This window comes from Tenrec ecaudatus, chromosome 1 (assembly GCF_050624435.1).
Source record: "Tenrec ecaudatus isolate mTenEca1 chromosome 1, mTenEca1.hap1, whole genome shotgun sequence".
In the NCBI taxonomy this organism is placed as follows: Eukaryota; Metazoa; Chordata; class Mammalia; order Afrosoricida; family Tenrecidae; genus Tenrec; species Tenrec ecaudatus.
The window spans coordinates 288,887,795-288,904,591 of NC_134530.1; the positions used below are offsets into that span (position 1 = coordinate 288,887,795).

General features: G+C 51.2%; 1 pseudogene; it reads right to left on the minus strand.

Moving 5' to 3' along the window:
- Window positions 1–1,006: 1,006 nt before the first annotated feature.
- Window positions 1,007–4,773, minus strand: LOC142440611 (bifunctional peptidase and (3S)-lysyl hydroxylase JMJD7-like; annotated as a pseudogene).
- Window positions 4,774–16,797: the final 12,024 nt, after the last annotated feature.

A 16,797-nucleotide genomic window follows, 5' to 3' on the forward strand; every position in this document is an offset into this window, starting at 1 on the left:
AAGGTATGGCTTGGAGGGGCCACAGGTCTGGGCAGCCGCCAGAGGTAGGGCAAGGGCAGAGTCCCCACCAACAAGGCTTGTAGCAACATCCAGGTACCAGAAGGACAGGAATGCCCAGTCTCCACTGAAGCAGACCCGGAGGAGGGGTGTATCCGGAGCCTATCATCACAGCAGGGGAGTGGCTGTTACTAAAAACAGCTCTTCAAAGCCAGGGCCTGGGCCACCTGGGTCCCCAGAGATGGCCAGGACTGGAGCTCCAGGTGGGCACCCAGGGGAAGGGGGCTCATCTCCCCTTTTGTGGGGGCAGCATGAGAAAGCCAGTTCCTTCTGCAGAGGAGCAGCCCAGGGGTGGGGGTGGGGCAGTTTATGTCCCCTGGTCCCTGTGCTGGTTAGGAGACACAGGCTCGTCCCCAGGCCACCAACCCCATCGCGAAGCAAACCAGAGTCCCAGTCAATGAGCCCTGGCAGAGAGTTAAAACAGGGTTGGCCTGCCGGACAGACCGGAGTACAAGCTGTGGTCCCTGGACAGACAGGGAGCTAGCTCCTCTCTCTGACATTTCCATCTGAACCCTCCCCGCCCTCCTGGAGACACAGAAATCCACAAGGGGCAGGTACCACATGGAGCCTCCCCGGCTTTATTGAGCATGTCTTTCGAGCGAGCGAGCGGGCCCTTACAGAAACCCTCTCCAGGCCCCAGGGCAGCCAGAAAGGTAGGGACCATCATTATGTCCACTTCACAGCTTTACAGAGGAGGGAGGACGCCGCAGCTGGCCTCCACCCACGGGGCTGCTTCACCTGCGTGGCAGCTTTCTGGAAACCCTGACCTAGACACCTGCCTGGCACTTCCTGGTCCTCCTCCTATCACCCACGATAGTCTCCAGGATCGGTCCCAACCCAAACGGGGTTCTGGGTCAGACAGATTGCAGGGTGTCTCTGTGGGGGCCTATCTGGGGAGGAGCCAGAGTGCCCCCTGAGCTGTGGGGGGGCACGTTCCCTGGGGGCTCCACTAGTCCAGGCCTGAGGCCTTGGTGAGGGTGTCGAGCAGTTGGAAGTAACTGTACTTGAGGTCATACTCCATGTCGTACCAGAAGTTCACTGTGGGGAGAGCAAGCACAGGAGTGGGTGGCCCAGCTCTGACCCAGAGCCTCCCCAGCCCACCCGCTGGCCGAGGCCAGCAGCTCCTCACCAGCAATGCAGCCCTGGGACTGCTGCACGTGGTGGAACCACAAGGCCGGCAGGTAGAGCATCTCGCCGGCCTGCATGGTGCAGCGGAGGGCCTGGGCCCCACGGTACTGTGGGTACCGGGACAGATCTGGTGTCAAGGGATCCAGTGGAAGCCAGGGCACCTGGGGACGGAGCAGGACCGGGGAACTCGGCCTTTGGCCTTGCCAACGGTAAGGGCCAAAGGTCCCCCTCCATCCGCCCTGGGAAACCAGCCCCAGAAGGTGGGACCTTACGGAGGAAGGGGCCACCTTCCCAGGACTTTTGGGGCCCACTTGCTCCTCGGAGATGGATGAGCTTGCCCCTCCCTGAGGCCCAGGGCCAAGATGGACACCTTCTCCATGGCCTCTTCATCCACCACCTCAAAGGTGCCTGCCTCAGTGAGTCGGTAGGTTGCTGGGGTGTACAGCTCTGATGCCAGAGAAAAAGGGGGAGCTCAGCAAAGAGAGCTCCCAGCCCCTCACACCTCCTCCCAGCCTCTCCTGTTGGCTGCCTGGCCCCAGGGACACAGGCAGGGAAGCCTCGCTACCCTTCCTCTGGTTTGGGGCCCATGCGTAAGGCAGGTCCCAGCCCTACCATAGGGGATGAAGGGTCGATCGCTGGGCGGGTGAAACAGGAAATGTTTCTCTCCAGAGAGGACACAGTAGAGGTTTTCGTAGTGGTCCTTGTGCACTGCCAACACAAAGAAGGTCCTGGGCAGATTTGGCAGAGCAGGGCACATGAGAGGCAGAACCTGCCCACCCAGAGCCTTGCGCCTCAAGACAGCCAGGGGTGTAAAAACGAGAAAGTCCTGCGAATAAAGATTTCAACCTTCCATCCAAAGTGTCCCCTGATGTCTCCTTTACGCCCAGTACTAGTTCAACTTAGCCAGTAAAGGATCTCCATCCCTCTGCCATGAGCATGGTGCTCTTTTAAACTCCATCCGGGCTCAGACTGAAAACAGCCTCTTCAAAGAACAGCCAGGATCCTGGAGGACAATGAATTTATAAGGGGGAGGGGGAATCCCATTATTTTCTACACAGTTTCTGAAGCCCCCTCATTTCCCTCAGGGAGAAGAACTCGGGAAGGGAGGGTGAGAACGTTTGAACCAACTAGAGGGACTGAATCAATGTCACTGAGCTGTCAGCGTAGAAGCTTGGTGTGTGCTTTTGCTCTGTGTATTCTCAACGACATAGTCAAACCAGACTCCAGGAGATGCCCAGGGGGGGTCTGGGGTGGAGGGCATTCCAGATCCCAGCCACCAGGGACTTGGCACTCACCACACGCCCCATGCGGGTCATCTCTCCAAAGAGGTAAATATCCACGCATAGGGTTCTCCCAAGTTCACCTCCGGGGCCAACGTGCCCTCTGAGAGATGTCTAGTGCGCCCCCACACCAAAGTCATCCCACCCACCACGCTGCAACGCCGCTCCTCCTCTGTTCGCAGAATTGTAGACCGACCCTCCAGGCCAGCCTCCCACCCTTGGCCCCATCCTGGCTCCTCCCTGTCCCTGCATCCCAGAGAAACCTACAGGACGTCACTGCGGCCGCCTCCCCCAGCCAGAAGTTCACCGCGTCTGGCATCTTCCCTGCAGGACAGAGGAGGAGAGTTAGGAGTGGTTGTCCCCTGCAGGTCGGGTCTGGGATAACACCCAACAGGATGTGGGCAGGGGTACTGCATGTGAGCGAGGGGCATCACAGGGAAAAGTGGCGAAGAGGCCATGGTTTGGAGGGCTTGGGGAGTGGGCCCAACCCCCCACAGGCAAAAGTTAGAGCACTAATCCTTTGCAGTTGGTCAACAGTCAAGGCTTCCAGGGCGGCAGGGCCTGACCCTGGCCATGGGGTGGTGGGTGTGGGCCAAGACAATCAATGTCACCGAGCTGTCAGTGTAGAAGCTTGGTGTGTGCTTCTGCTGTGTATTCTCAACGACTGCCCTCTGCCCCAGTCGCCCCCTCTCACCCAGAGCCTCGGAGGCCCAGGGCACGTGGGGCTCCAAGTCGGGCAGCAGCTGGGGCAGCTCGGTAAGCAGGTTAGAGCACTGCTTCTGCACGTAGAGCACGCCAGGGTGCCGGGCCCTGCCCTCCAGGACGTCCAACACACCTCACAGGGGCAGCAGGCGCTCGGCTGGCATCACGAAGTGGTCTCCGCGCACGGAATCAGCATAGCCATCTGGGGTCACCACTACGCTCATCTCCGTGGCACCCACCGTGGCCCTAGGGGAAGGGACTCTAAGAGCATGCCCACATGCCACAAGACAGCTCGCCCATCACCCTAGCCCAGCCCAGGGCTGCACCCACCTCAGATAGGGGAGCGACCACTTCTGCAGGGCATTGTGCATGATGCAGGGCCTGCTGGGGAAGACCCAGTCCCGGTAGAAGTGCAGTGGCATCGGGGCCTCACCCAGGTAGGGCACGGTTGGAGGCACGCCAAGCTCTTAAGTGGGGTGGGAGGTAGATGTTGACATAAACAGCACCCAGCCACTTACGGATGAGATGCCCTCTCTGGGCAGGCCACAGGGTATCACTGGGCAGTGCTCACTGGGGAGGGACCAAGAGACTCTGGACCACCAGAAATAGAAGGGGATTTTCAAGGAGGAGGCTGCCGCACGCCTACTCCAGGAGGGGCCACACAGCCCAAGAGCAGGTGAGCAACATACTCTGGTGTCAACTTGTGGAGGGGTGGAGTCTAAGCTGTCATTCAGGTTGCAGCTTGATGACCTCATTTGGAGGTGCCCACGGAAATCAATAGCTCCCTTCCTGTGAGACATTCCTGCTGACAAGACACACAGAGCTACACTAGAGCCCTGGAGCCGCAGGGCTCACTTGGAGACCCCTGCTAGCGCTGGGATGCCTCCACCACCACTGGGTCCACAAGGCTTTCCACCCACTGGCCTGTGATCTTCCTGCATCAGCATCATTGCTTGTGTTTCATGAGTAGGAAGAGGGATTTATAGACTGGTATCGGACATATGGGCTAATATCAGACTTAAGGACTTGATCTGGACTGGGCTGGGATGTTTTCATAATGTACAATTTTTCTTTGATATAAAGTTCTCTTTTAAAACACATATAAGTGTCTATGAATTTGTTTCTCTGGTCAACTGGGGCTAACACAGCGGGACTCCTGCTTGGCCCAAACCCCAGTCCTCCCTGGGGCCAGACCCTTGGTTAGCTTCCCTAGCTGCGGTGGTGGACCTCTAGCGAAGTATAGAAAAGCAGCCTCAGGCACCACGCAGGGAGCTCCCCGTGGCTGGGGGCAGCAAGATGAAGGAAGAATGCCTTCCAACTGTGAATATTCACTGAATATTTTGGAATGTGCTCAGCCCTTGGTTTGGCCAGTGTGAATGGATCCTTTCAAGATGCTGACAGCCTCATCGGGGAGACATGCCTATAACCTGAACGCCCTGGGTCTTCCATGATGGTACCGTGCTGTGTGCTGCCTGGGTGGCTTTCTCTTGCTGCCCTTAATAAAAATCACTGACTCCCTGTTGTGCTCCTGGCTGGCTCCTCATCTCACCAAGTCTACCTACAAACACTCCCAACCTCCCTCGCCCTCACCTTCTCCTTCTCCCATGCCACCTCCTTTGGGGCCCCTCCACTCACAAGTCACCCCAAGAGCCTTCCTTCCCCCAGCTGGCTATCCTTCTTCTTTAGGAACTTGTGAACCACACCACCCACCGCCCACCCCCTCCCGGCCCCAGCCCACAACCATTTCTAGTAAACAAACAACAGTTGCCCTCGAGTCGATTCTGGTTCCTGGTGACCCGGGATGTCAGAGTGGACCTTTGCTCCACAGTTTGTGGCCCTGACTTTTCTGAAAAGGATTGCATTTCGTTGGGGGTCCTTTAGGAGTAGGCAATGTGCACCGACCTTCCCATTAGTAAGACAAATGCTTAACCATGGACACCACCCCGGGGCTCTGAAAAACTCCTCGTTCCCTTCCTGCGTGCATGTCCACTTGACCACCTTCACCGTTAAGCACACTATCTACGGGCCCTGGTGGTGGTCGGTGCTTAAGCACGTGGCTGCTAACCAGGAGGGGGTTGATCTCAGTCCACCAGGTGCCCCTCGGGGCAGAGACATGGTGGCCAATCTGTTTCCTCAGACACAATACGGGGCAGTCCTACGACTCCAGTGACAGGTTTGCAAACAGGTTAATATACTATCTACTCAATTGATTTCCACTGGATAGCTGTCTCTGTCCCCGGCTAGAATGTGATCTCCATGAGGGTGGGGGTGTGGGTTACACCTTCCCAGGATGGAGCACAGTGCCCAGCACGCCCATGATCCCCAGTACACACTGGCTTAATGACTGGATGAAAGGCTTACAATATCTCCTGCCACAGTGAACTAACTGGTTCCCCTGGCTTAACTCCCCTCCTTCCAAAAGCATTTATCACCCCAGCTCCAGACAACCTCTTGAAAGGCAGCCTCATGTTGTCACTCTGAGCAAACCTCCTTTGATGACTTACCACTTGGAGAATAAAGTCTGCCTGGCCTTGGTAACGGGGCCCAACCCATTCTTCTCCTCTGATGAGCCTCTGCCTGGAGCCGGCCCCTTACCACACACCCTCCCTGCTCCCTGGCCCTGCAGCTCCCTCCATTCTTTCCCTTGGGTAGAGCAGAAAGTCCCCCCTGTGCTTCAAGGCCACTGCCCTCCCCCTGAACCACAAGGTCGCGCGCCTCCAGTGAAGTCATCCGATTAGTCTCACGGTCAGTGGGAAAGTTGGGATGTCTTTAACTAGATCAGAAATTGGAGCTGAATAGGAAGGTCCCAGGGGACCTGGGAAGGTGGAAAGGGAAGAGCTGATTGGTACTTGAAAGTCACTGGCAAAGAGGCAAGATGGATCCTGCCTAGTAGATACAGGAACGCGGAGGGGTGACACGTGGCCAAGCTGTGCCAGCCCACTGTAACAGGCACCGCGGAAGATGACTCAGTAAACCCCTGAGATTCTCACAGAAATTCTTAACAGAAGTGGTAACTGCTATTTTTAGCCCCTTTATGTTTTCTACTCTTCTTCCATTTTGATTTTCTTGCATTTGAATAGATTTCTTTTGGGGTACGGTCACTCTTCTATCCCAGGGCTTTGAAACGAGAGAATTTCAAAGGAGATCTAGACAATTCCTTTGACCCCATAATTCCTCTGCTAGGAATTTAACCAACCAAAAACACATGGGCAAAACGCTTCCCTCTCCCGAGCGCACCAACCTCTCTCCGACTCAGGGTGTTTGCCTTCCGTGAACTGCCCCCGCATGTGTCTGCACACTCCCTCCCTCCCTGCCCTTGAGTCTGTGCCCAAGAGCCACCTCCTCATTGAGGCCCGCTTTACTCACCCTATTGAACCTCCATCCCGGAGCCCCTCATTCCACTTAACTGATTTCCCCACATTTATCTTCTAACCTACTGTCTCTTCATTTAGTGTGCCTACGGCTAACTGTAAGGAACCCCGGTAGCTGCTAACAGCAAGGTCAGTGGTTCAAACCCATCGGCCACTCCTCAGGAGAAAATAGACGCTGTCTGCTCACTTAAAGAATTTCAGCCTCACTAACCCACCCAAGGGGAGCGGGTATTGTTTTTATCTCCACAGGGAAAGAGGGACCAGACTTCAACCCAATGCTCCAAGATGTGAATGCAGCATGCCAGCATGCAGTAGGGAACCAGTGGAGAGGTTTGAGGGGCCGGTCCCAATCCCAACTACTAAATGGACACCTGCCCCTCCCCCCAGAAGAATTTATTTCAAAGGGCGGCATTGAATCTGAAGCTCCGGGAGAGGGACATATCTGATCAGAGCACACGGGAGCAGAGGAAGGGGAACGAGGAGAGTGGAGCACACATCCTGGACCACCAGGCCATGGGGACGATATTTCCAATTAGAACAGCCAGTTCACAGAGAGGACCACATGGCCAGCCAAACTAGGAGACATGGCGCCCCTCACTGACTCATAGCCCTACAGGGGACAACAATGGAGACACAGTGTGGGAATTGCACCCAATATGATCCTGCCACACTGAGGCAAAACACTAAAGGGGTGCAACAGCAAGGGATTGGAGTGGCGAGGTCCCCAGGGAATGCTGAAGGTGGACTTTGGAGCCAGCATGGTGCCCCAACAGACTGGACTGGAAAACACTCCTAAAGGCCAACAAACAATCCTTGAACTAACTACAAGCTTTTTTTTCTTATTGTGTTTTGTTTTGGTTTTTGTCATTGGTTTGTTGTTGTTTTGCTGTATATTCTTTCTTGGTTTTGCTCTGTCTTGTTTTTGTGCATGTTATTACCTCCTCAGGTCTGTCTAAATAAGATAGGCTGGATGAACAATCTGGAGGAGAAAACAATGGAACCAACAGTTCCGAGGGGACATGGGAGAGGGGGAAGTGGGGGGAAAGGTAGTGGTGTTAACAAACCCAGGGACAAAGGAACAAGTGACCCAAATCGGTGGTGAGGAGGGTGTGGGAGGCTTGGTAGGGCATGATCAAGGGTAATGTAACCAAGAGGAATTGCTGAAACCCTGGTGGGGACTGAGCATGATAGTGGGAAAGGAGGAAAGTCAAAAAAGAAAATAGAGGAAAGAGCTGGGAGGCAAAGGGCATTTATAGAGTTCTAGATAATGACATGTACATAGGCAAATATGTTTATATATGAGGATGGGGAAATAGATATGTTAGGTAGCTTAGCCTAGGTAATTGGGAAGTCCATTTACGCATGCCCAGGAGAACCAGCAAAGGACAAAGCTGGATTTTCCCGCCAGTGGGTGGAGATGGGCGTTACACCTGGAGCAGCCCACCTGGGCCAGGTTACTACAATTCAGCCAATGGGATCGACCTGGGGTCGTTCACCACGCCTCCCCCAGGAACCTTTAAGAAGGCAGGAACCGAGAGGGAGAGGGTCTGGTCATCTCCGTGGGAGGGCAGAGATCCTTGCGTGTCCCGGAGCAGTCTCTGCCAGGCCGCATGGTCAAAGGAATCCTATGGGTGCCGCGTAAAACCTGATGCTTCTTTGAACTTTCATTAAATTCACTTGGATCACGAGCCCGGCTTCAGCATAAAATCTTTCTCGCGCGGAGCCAAGGACCAAGGCTGAAATCTAGTCCCGGAGAGAGAGACCTTACAGATCTATGTGCACATATTTATAGGTTTAGTATTAAGGTAGCAGAAGGACCTTGGGCCTCCACTCAAGTACTCCCTCAATCAAAAATACTTTCTTCTTTTAAATTGACACTCTATGAGGCTCACCTTCCTGATACAACTGCTGAAGACAAAGCGGGTGAATAAGCAAATGTGGTGAAGAAAGCTGATGGTGCCCGGCTATCAAAAGATAATAGCATCTGAGGTCTTAAAGGCTTGAAGGTAAACGAGCGGCCATCTAACTCAGAAGCAACAAAGCCCACCTGGAAGAAGCACACCAGCCTGTGTGATCAAGAGGTGCCGAAGCCATCACTTATCAGGCATCAAAGAACAAAAATTCATATCATTGTGTGCTCACCTCCCTGATTTGATCGCTGAAGACAAATGGGTGCATAAGCAAATGTGGTGAAGAAAGCTGATGGTGCCCGGCTATAGAGTCGGGGTCTTAAAGGTTTGAAGGTAAACAAGCAGCCATCTAGCTCAGAAGCAAAAAAAGCCCACATGGACAAAGCACACCAGCCTGTGCGATCACGAGGTGTTGAAGGGATCAGGTATCAGGCATCATCAGAACAAAAAATTATATCATAGTGAATGAGGGGTGGAGTGCAGAGTGGAGACCCAAAGTCCATTTGTGGGCCACTGGACAACACCCCCTTACAGAAGGGTCTCGGGGAGGAGACAAGCCAGTCAGGGTGCGATGTAGCAATGATGAAAAATACAACTTTCCTTAAGTTCCTAAATGCTTCCTCCTCCCCCACTCTCATGATCCCAATTCTACCTTGCAAGTCTGCCTAGACCAGAGGATGTACACTGGTACAGATGGGAACTGGAAACACAGGGAATCAAGGGCAGATGATCCCTTCAGGACCAGTGGTGTGAGTGGTGATGCTGGGAGGGTAGAGGGAGGATGGGTTGGAAACGGGGAACCAATTACAAGGATCTACATGTGACCTCCTCTCTGGGGGACGGACAACAGAGGGGTGGGTGAAGGGAGATATCGGACAGGGAAAGATATGGCAAGATAATAATTTATAAATTATCAAGGGTTCATGAGGGAGGGGGGAACAGGGAGGGAGGGAAAAAATGAGGACCTGATGCTAGGGGCTTAGGTGGAGAGCAAATGTTTTGAGAACGATGAGGGCAAAGAATGTACGGATGGGCTTTACATAATTGATGTGTATATGGATTGTGATGGGAGTTGTATGAGTCCCTAATAAAAAGATTCTTTAAAAATATGTTGTGCTTCCATACACCAGCAGCAAACAATCGGAAAAGGAAAGAAAGAGAACAATTCCATTTCTAATACCATGTAAACAACTAAAGGACTGAGGAATAATTTTTTTAATAAATCGTTTTATTGGGGCTCATACAACTCTTATCAGAATCCATACATACATCAATTGAGTAAAGCACCCTTATACATTCGTTGTCTTCATCATTCTCAAAATTCGTCTTCCACTTGGGTTCCTGGAATCAGCTTTTTCCTTTTTTTCCCCTCCCTTCCCTCTCCGCTCCCCCTCCCCCTCCCCCTTGAACCCTTAATAGTTTATAAATTATTATTTTATCTTATCTTACACTGCCCCGCGTCTCCCCTCACCCACCGTTGCATTGCCCATTTCCCAGAAAGGAGGTTACATGTAGATGGGACTGAGGAATAATTTAATGAGGGAGATAAATACTAAAAATACTTCTGAGGGAATTTAAAGAAGACATAAATAAATTAGAAGGCTTAATATTGTTAAGATGACAATATGACCAAAGTGATCTGCAATCCCTATAAAAATTCCAACAGCTTTTATGTTCCTTTTAGGGGAACAGAAAGTCAATTCTCAAATTCACATGATTGCAAAGGGCCTCAAATAGTAAAAATGATCTTGAAAAAAAGAAGAACAAAATAGGAGGTTTCAAAATAAAATAAAAAATAAATTTTTAAAAATAGGAAGTTTCATCCTTTCCAATTTAAAAATGTACTGTAACGTTGTTAGGCAGACTAGCGCAGGGATGGGATGTCCCTTAAGCCATGCCCAGAGAGCCAGGCAAGGGAACAAAGAGCGGCACACTGCACATGCTCAGAGGCTCAGGTTTCCCACCAGTGGGATTGGGTGGGTGCTAAACCTGGATCGGCCCACCTGAGCCAGGTGAATTCAATTCAGCCAATGGGGTCCATCTGGGGTCGTCCACCACGCCTCCCCCTGGAATCCATGAAAAGGGAGGGGTGGGGGAGGGGGAGGGGGAGAAGGGAGAGAGAAAGTGAGTCAGAGAGAGAGAGAGAGAGAGAGAGATCTAACAGAGAGCAGAGAGTCGCAGGGAAGGAGAGATCTTTGCGTGACGCTGAGCAGCTTCAGCCAGGCTGCATGGTCGGCGGAGTCCTATGGGTGCTGTGTAAAACCTGAAACTTCTTCCACCTCTCATCAAACTCACTTGGTTCACGAACCAGGCTCCGGCGTGAATTCTTTCTAACGAGGTACAACTCGATCTCCCGAGAGATCTAACAAAGCCACAATCATCAAAAGAGTGTGGTATTCCTAAGAGGGCAGTCCAAGGAGTAGAAATGAGAATCAAGAAATACACCCGTACACCTATGGTAACTTGTGATTTGACAATTATGTGAATGGGGGAAGACCCACTTATTCAATACACAGTGCTATGACCACTGAGTCGCCACATGCAAAGGAATGAAGGCAAATGGACCGATACCTTACATCATGTATGTGGAATTATAAAGAGACTTCTCCCCAGATTTGTCTCCCCAAAGACATGTCAAACACTAGAGCCTATTTGCCGGCATATCGTGGGAAGCCAGATGCTTGGAGACATCCTCCCTGAAGGCAGTCATTGGCCAGACAACTGTCTGCTCCCAGGGCAGGTAGAGGTCCCCCCTTCCCTGCTGTTAAGGACAATGGGCTAGTTCTCCCTAAATGCTTGTGACCATTAGCTTGGTTCCCATAGGAAGAGTTTACACCCTACTGATAATGGTTTCTATGGAGACCCAGAAAACAGGTCAAACCAGCTCAGTGACATTCAAAGTTAGGCTGCCATCCTGAATCTAGGATCTGCCCTTGTCATATGTGTGCCCCCAATCCCTCCTCTTCCTATTGTGTATATCCCTATATTGTCCCCCTCTCATTGCTGTATACCCTATAGTGCAACCCCTTCCTGTGATGTATGTCTTTACCTGTAATTACTGGTCTTGCACATCCCCCAAAGATATATAGGCCTGGGTTATGTGTCTTTGTAGTCAGAACTCCAGAGCCTCGGAGCACTCTGCTGATTTTCTTTAGATGCCTTTCCTCCCACATACCCAACAACCCGTTCCCCTATTTTAGCATTGAAAGTCCCTCCACCCAGGCCAACTGGTTTGATCATGTGTTCGATTTGCATGCAGCCCCTCCCCTCTCCTGAGGGGTAGCCTCAGTGAAGGCACTGACAGGCTCAGAATCTTGGTTTCCTGACCTGTGCGTGTGCTGGAAAGTTTACATGGGATGATAAATAATAACACGGATCGCAATGGACAATTATAAGCACTTACTATGGGCCAGACGTTGTTCCTCAGTGCTTCTAGCAGGCACACAAATGCCATGTCCTTGGGGCCTACAAGAACTCAGATTCCACTTCAGCAGATCTGAAGCAAGCTGTGAGAAATGGAGTTTCTACAACAGTGAGGACCAGGATTCTAAGAAGGATTGAGGCATTCAAATGACCGTGATGGCAAAGACCATGTATTGAGTATACTGTGGGTGGCCAAAAGAATGAGCAAATCAGTCCTGGAGGAAATCGAACCAGGACATTCTTCGAAGAATGTTCCTAGAAGATAGAATGGCAAAATTTTGTCATGCTGATTTTGGACATGTCGTTAGGAAAGACCAATTGCGAGACGAAAACATCATGTTTGGTAAAATAGTGGATCTGGGGAAACTCTTCATGACACGGACTGGCACAATAACCGCAACAATGACCTCACACCTGCCAATGGGCGGGAAGATTGCATAGGATCTAGCAGTAATTTGTCCTATCCGGCATAAGGTCACAAGGAATCAAATTTGCTTTGCTGGCGACTAACAACAACAAGGTCTTTCTATCATTCAATCTCAACCTCGAACACACAACCTAAGAACTATTTTTCACTTCCCTTGTACACACAGCAGAACAAAGGGGGTTCAATGATTTTTCCGAAGTTATAGAGCTAGAAGGACATAGAGCCAAGACTGGACAATGGAGCGATTTGACACCAGAGACATTAATCTTAAGCAGGACCTTTGTCTCCCACAAAGATCATAGCATATCCATAACGGACTTGGCACAAGCTCTTCCACATGGCAACCTTTCAGCAGATAGTTGCTATCTTAGTGCCATCCAGTTGACACCAAATCAGCGACTGTATAGGGCAGGGTAGAACTGTCTATGTGGGTTTCTGACACTAAATATTTACAGCCATAGAAATCCTCATCTTTCTCCCACAAAAGTCCGTATGATTGTTATTAATTGGGTCAGAAGTTACTTTAATGGTGACCAAATCCTTCCTCTTCTTGGATTCAACATTATACCCCACTGCTTCTAATAGCTCCTCTACCCAAACCAAAACAGGCATGAGAGAGTTGATTCTGACTCATGGTGCCTTATGTGTGGATTCCATAGGACTTTCAAGACTATAGGCTTTAAGCAGGTTTCCAGGCCTTTCCTCCATGGTGCCCCTGTGTGGGTTCCAACTGCCGATGATTTGTTGAATAGTTGAGTGTGGAACTCTTTGCCCTCCTCCAGGAACTCCAATACCCTTGAAGCTCTCTATTCACAAAGGACTGTCCTTCCAACCTAGGCTCAGAGTGCTTGTCTTCTCTCTCTCGTTTTCCTTTTCATCAAGTTGTTTGGGACTCCCCAGGAGTTGGGTCCCAGGGACATATTTATATGTAATTATGTCCCTGTCATCTACAACATGATCATGATAAATGGAGAAAATACTGAAGTGATCAGTGCTATCTTCTTGCTGCGATCCACAATAAATGATCACGCGAGCCCCAGTCAAGAACCCAAAGGACGTATTGCATTGGGTAAATCTGCTCTATGAGACCTCTTCCTTTTTAAAATTTTTTTGCAGCTGGGAAAGAGAAAGGGGAGATGGGCTCTTCTCCCAAGTTGGCATCCCTGCCAGGGCACCCCTACTCAAATCTGGCCAACTTCACTCCCGAATAGATTTCCCTGCTACTCCTGTAGAACTGCCCCGTGGAAGGACCAATGGTCTAAAGATTCAGAATGGAGAAGACAAGTGCCAAAAGCCATAGCCTAGCCCTTCACAGCCAGAGTGTGACCCCACAAGGGCCCCCACAAAGAGACACTTTCTAGGGATCTTAAGTTGTTGGGGCTTAAGGGGAGGGGAGTGAGGCTCTAGCAAGCTAGGATCCCATTCCAGGCTGTGGGCACATATCCTGAGCCCTTGATGGGGAGGCCTCACGTACCCAGTGGGTCCAATGGAGTTCTGGGTATATGGGCCTGTGGGAGGGAAGCCACCTTGGTGGCTGGACCAACCCAGATCATCCCAAGTTGGATGGGGTGCAGGGCCTGGGAAGGATCCCTCCTCCTTTCCATCCCTCATGACCAACCAGACTAACAAAATCTTGGGCAGGGAGGGGGCCTGGAGCAGGACCAGGGTTGGGACAGGGGTCCTGGAGTGAGGTCTCAGGTGGGTGGGCCAGGCAGGGTAGGAGTTCTGGGGCCTGGGCAGGCACCAGGTGGGCTGCAGACCCACATCAGGGGTCATGGTGGCAAGGCCCGGATGGGCAGGAGTCTGGGAGAGGGCGGGGAGGCCGCAGGAACCACACCTGGTCTGTGAAGCCCTAGGCCTTGCCCATCAGGTCGTTTTGGCCCATGGAGGTGGTGCGGCTCTGAGGCTGGCTCACTCAGCACTCAGAGCTTGGCCTGCTCAGGTCCTGAGCCCTTGGCCTCCACAGGAAGTGCTGGCTGGCCTCTTGCCTTGTCCTCAATAGTGGCTCCAGCTGCTGCCAAATAGGCCAAGGCTTAAAGGGGCCATGGGCTTCCACCTGTGCGCCCCGCCTCTTCATCCTGAAAGGGGCCACGCGTTGCAGCCAGAGACCTCTTTCAAAAGTGTTCTCCAAAGTGTTTAAGAGCAAGGATGTTACCTTGAAGCTTAAGGTGTAGCTGACTAAAGCCATCTGAGTCATATATTCAATGGCCTTGTATGCACGTGAAAGTTGGACATTGAAAAGGAAGATCAAAGAAGAATCAATGCATTTATATTGGGATGCTGGTGAATAATATTGGAAGTACTATGAACTGCCAAAAGAACAAACAAATGTGGGTTAGAAGTACAGCTAGAATACTCCTTAGAAGCAAGAATGGTGAGACTTCCCCTCACGTACCTTAGACATACTGTTAGTGAGAGATCAGTCCCTGGAGGAGTAAGGACATCCTGCTAGGTGAAGAGAGATAAGCGAAAATGAGGAAGACCTTCAGTAAATGGATTGACACAGTGGCTGCAATAAGGGGCTGAACCATAACAACTATTGAGAGGATGGTGCAGGACTGGGTGGTGTTTCGTTCTAATGTCCATAGGGTGGCTAGGAGTTGGAATTGACTCAATGGCATCTAACAACAGAAACAAAATCTACACCTACTACTAACAGGACAGGAAGTTTTCCAACCCCTCGCATCTCTCAACCCCAGGAACAGAGATGCCACCTTCCTTCTACCTGTATAACCAGTATCTAGAACAGAGCTCAACGACGAAGTGCCTAACAAACCTGAAGTAGCTGTTACTTAGCTCCATGCCTCATAGGTCTCAGTTCCCCAGCCCCAAATCAATAACATCGGTGTTGTTGTTTGTTGCCAACAAGTTGATTTCTACTTACACCTGACTCACACCTGCCTACCTAGTAACCCACCTTATGAAAATAAGGCAGAAGAATGATTCTTTCCCACGGTGTCTGCAGACTATGACTCACCACTCTGAAGGCACTGTCATGTAAATGTTGAATGGCTAGCTGAAAGGTTGACAGTTGAAACCCACCAGCTGCTTCAAGGTAAAATGATGGGGCTGTCTGTTCCAGTAATGTTGTACAACCTTGGAAAACTTATATAAGGAATTGACTGGACTGCAATGAGTTTGCTGTACCTGGAATGATGATGCGACCAGAGAAAGAATGAGAGGGAAGCCTGAACAGAAAGCACTGCCCTGCCCTCCATCTGGCAGTTTTGTGATTTTTTGAAGCAGTTGGTTCGAATGGAACAAGGAATAAAGAGGCGGAGTGCATGGCAGTTGAGCGCTATTTGCCATTCTGACCAAGTGCCTCTGTGAGAAAAGGGGGAGGGTAGGGTTGATCTTGGTCTTGATCAAAGTCCAAGAAAATATTTGCATTTCCAGAAAGTGGGAGGTTTCCCAAGCCAGGGTAGTAACAGGAGCTGCTAGCTCTCACATCTGGCCCTGTGGACCCTGTTCAAAGAATCTCCTGCACTGGGTAAGAGGTTGGTGGTTAGGCAGAGAGACAAAGAGAGAGAGTTGAACTTCCTCAGGTTGTGTCTGGTCTGAAGGGTTTTGTCGACAGGCATCCTGGCTCTTTCCCAGCCTGAGCCCTTGAGGCTCCTCAAGGCCACGCTCCCGCTTCCCGGGCCCCCCACAGGGACACCTTCCAGAGGTCTTCCTGTACCCATATGTGGATTTTGGCTTTTCCTTCTTTTGGCTCTGCTCAGTAGCAGGGCATTTGAAGGGTGGTTGTGGGCTTTGTACAGTTGTCATTAGCATAAATGCGTGATAATTTCCTAAATTTCTCCTCCCGCAGCTTTAGGCTGTGTTTCCAAACTCCCGGTCCTCACAGAGGCTCTGCAGAGGGGGCAGTGGCTCTGATTCCACCTGGCAGTTCCTGGTTGAGCACATGGATGTCCCATCCCAGTCTAGCTATGGCACCAGGGATCACGGTGCTAGGAGAGGGGCAAATGGGTCCTCCAAAGGAGATGTGTAGTGACCACAAAAGGGACACACTTATGGTTATCTAATAATTGTACATGGTGGTGCTTGGCCCTCTCAATGTGGAAACATACAAATTAGCTTATGCCTCTTCTCTAAAAGCAAGGGTACCTGCTTGTGACATGAGGTTTTGGAATGTTCTTTCATGGGCACAAAGAAGGGTGGCTGATCCAACCCTTCAGCAGCTCATCAATCATTGAGTATCTCAAGCTGATTTAGAGTAGTGTCCAGAGATCTAGTGGTGAAATGGGGTAGAAAGCTGTGGGGCGCTAGCCAGGGAGAGAATACGGAGTAATTTGAGCCAGAAAGAGTTATGAATGGGAGGCAGAATGAATATAGAAGGGATCTGGGAAATGAGTTTGGATCTATCTACCTCTTGAAGGATCTCACCCTTCTCTCTTCTCAACTGCTTCCAATGCAGCCTCGATCTGCCTGCTCTGGGCTTCCAAACCACACAAGCGACAATGCAGACACACGCACTCACAGGCACACACACGCACATG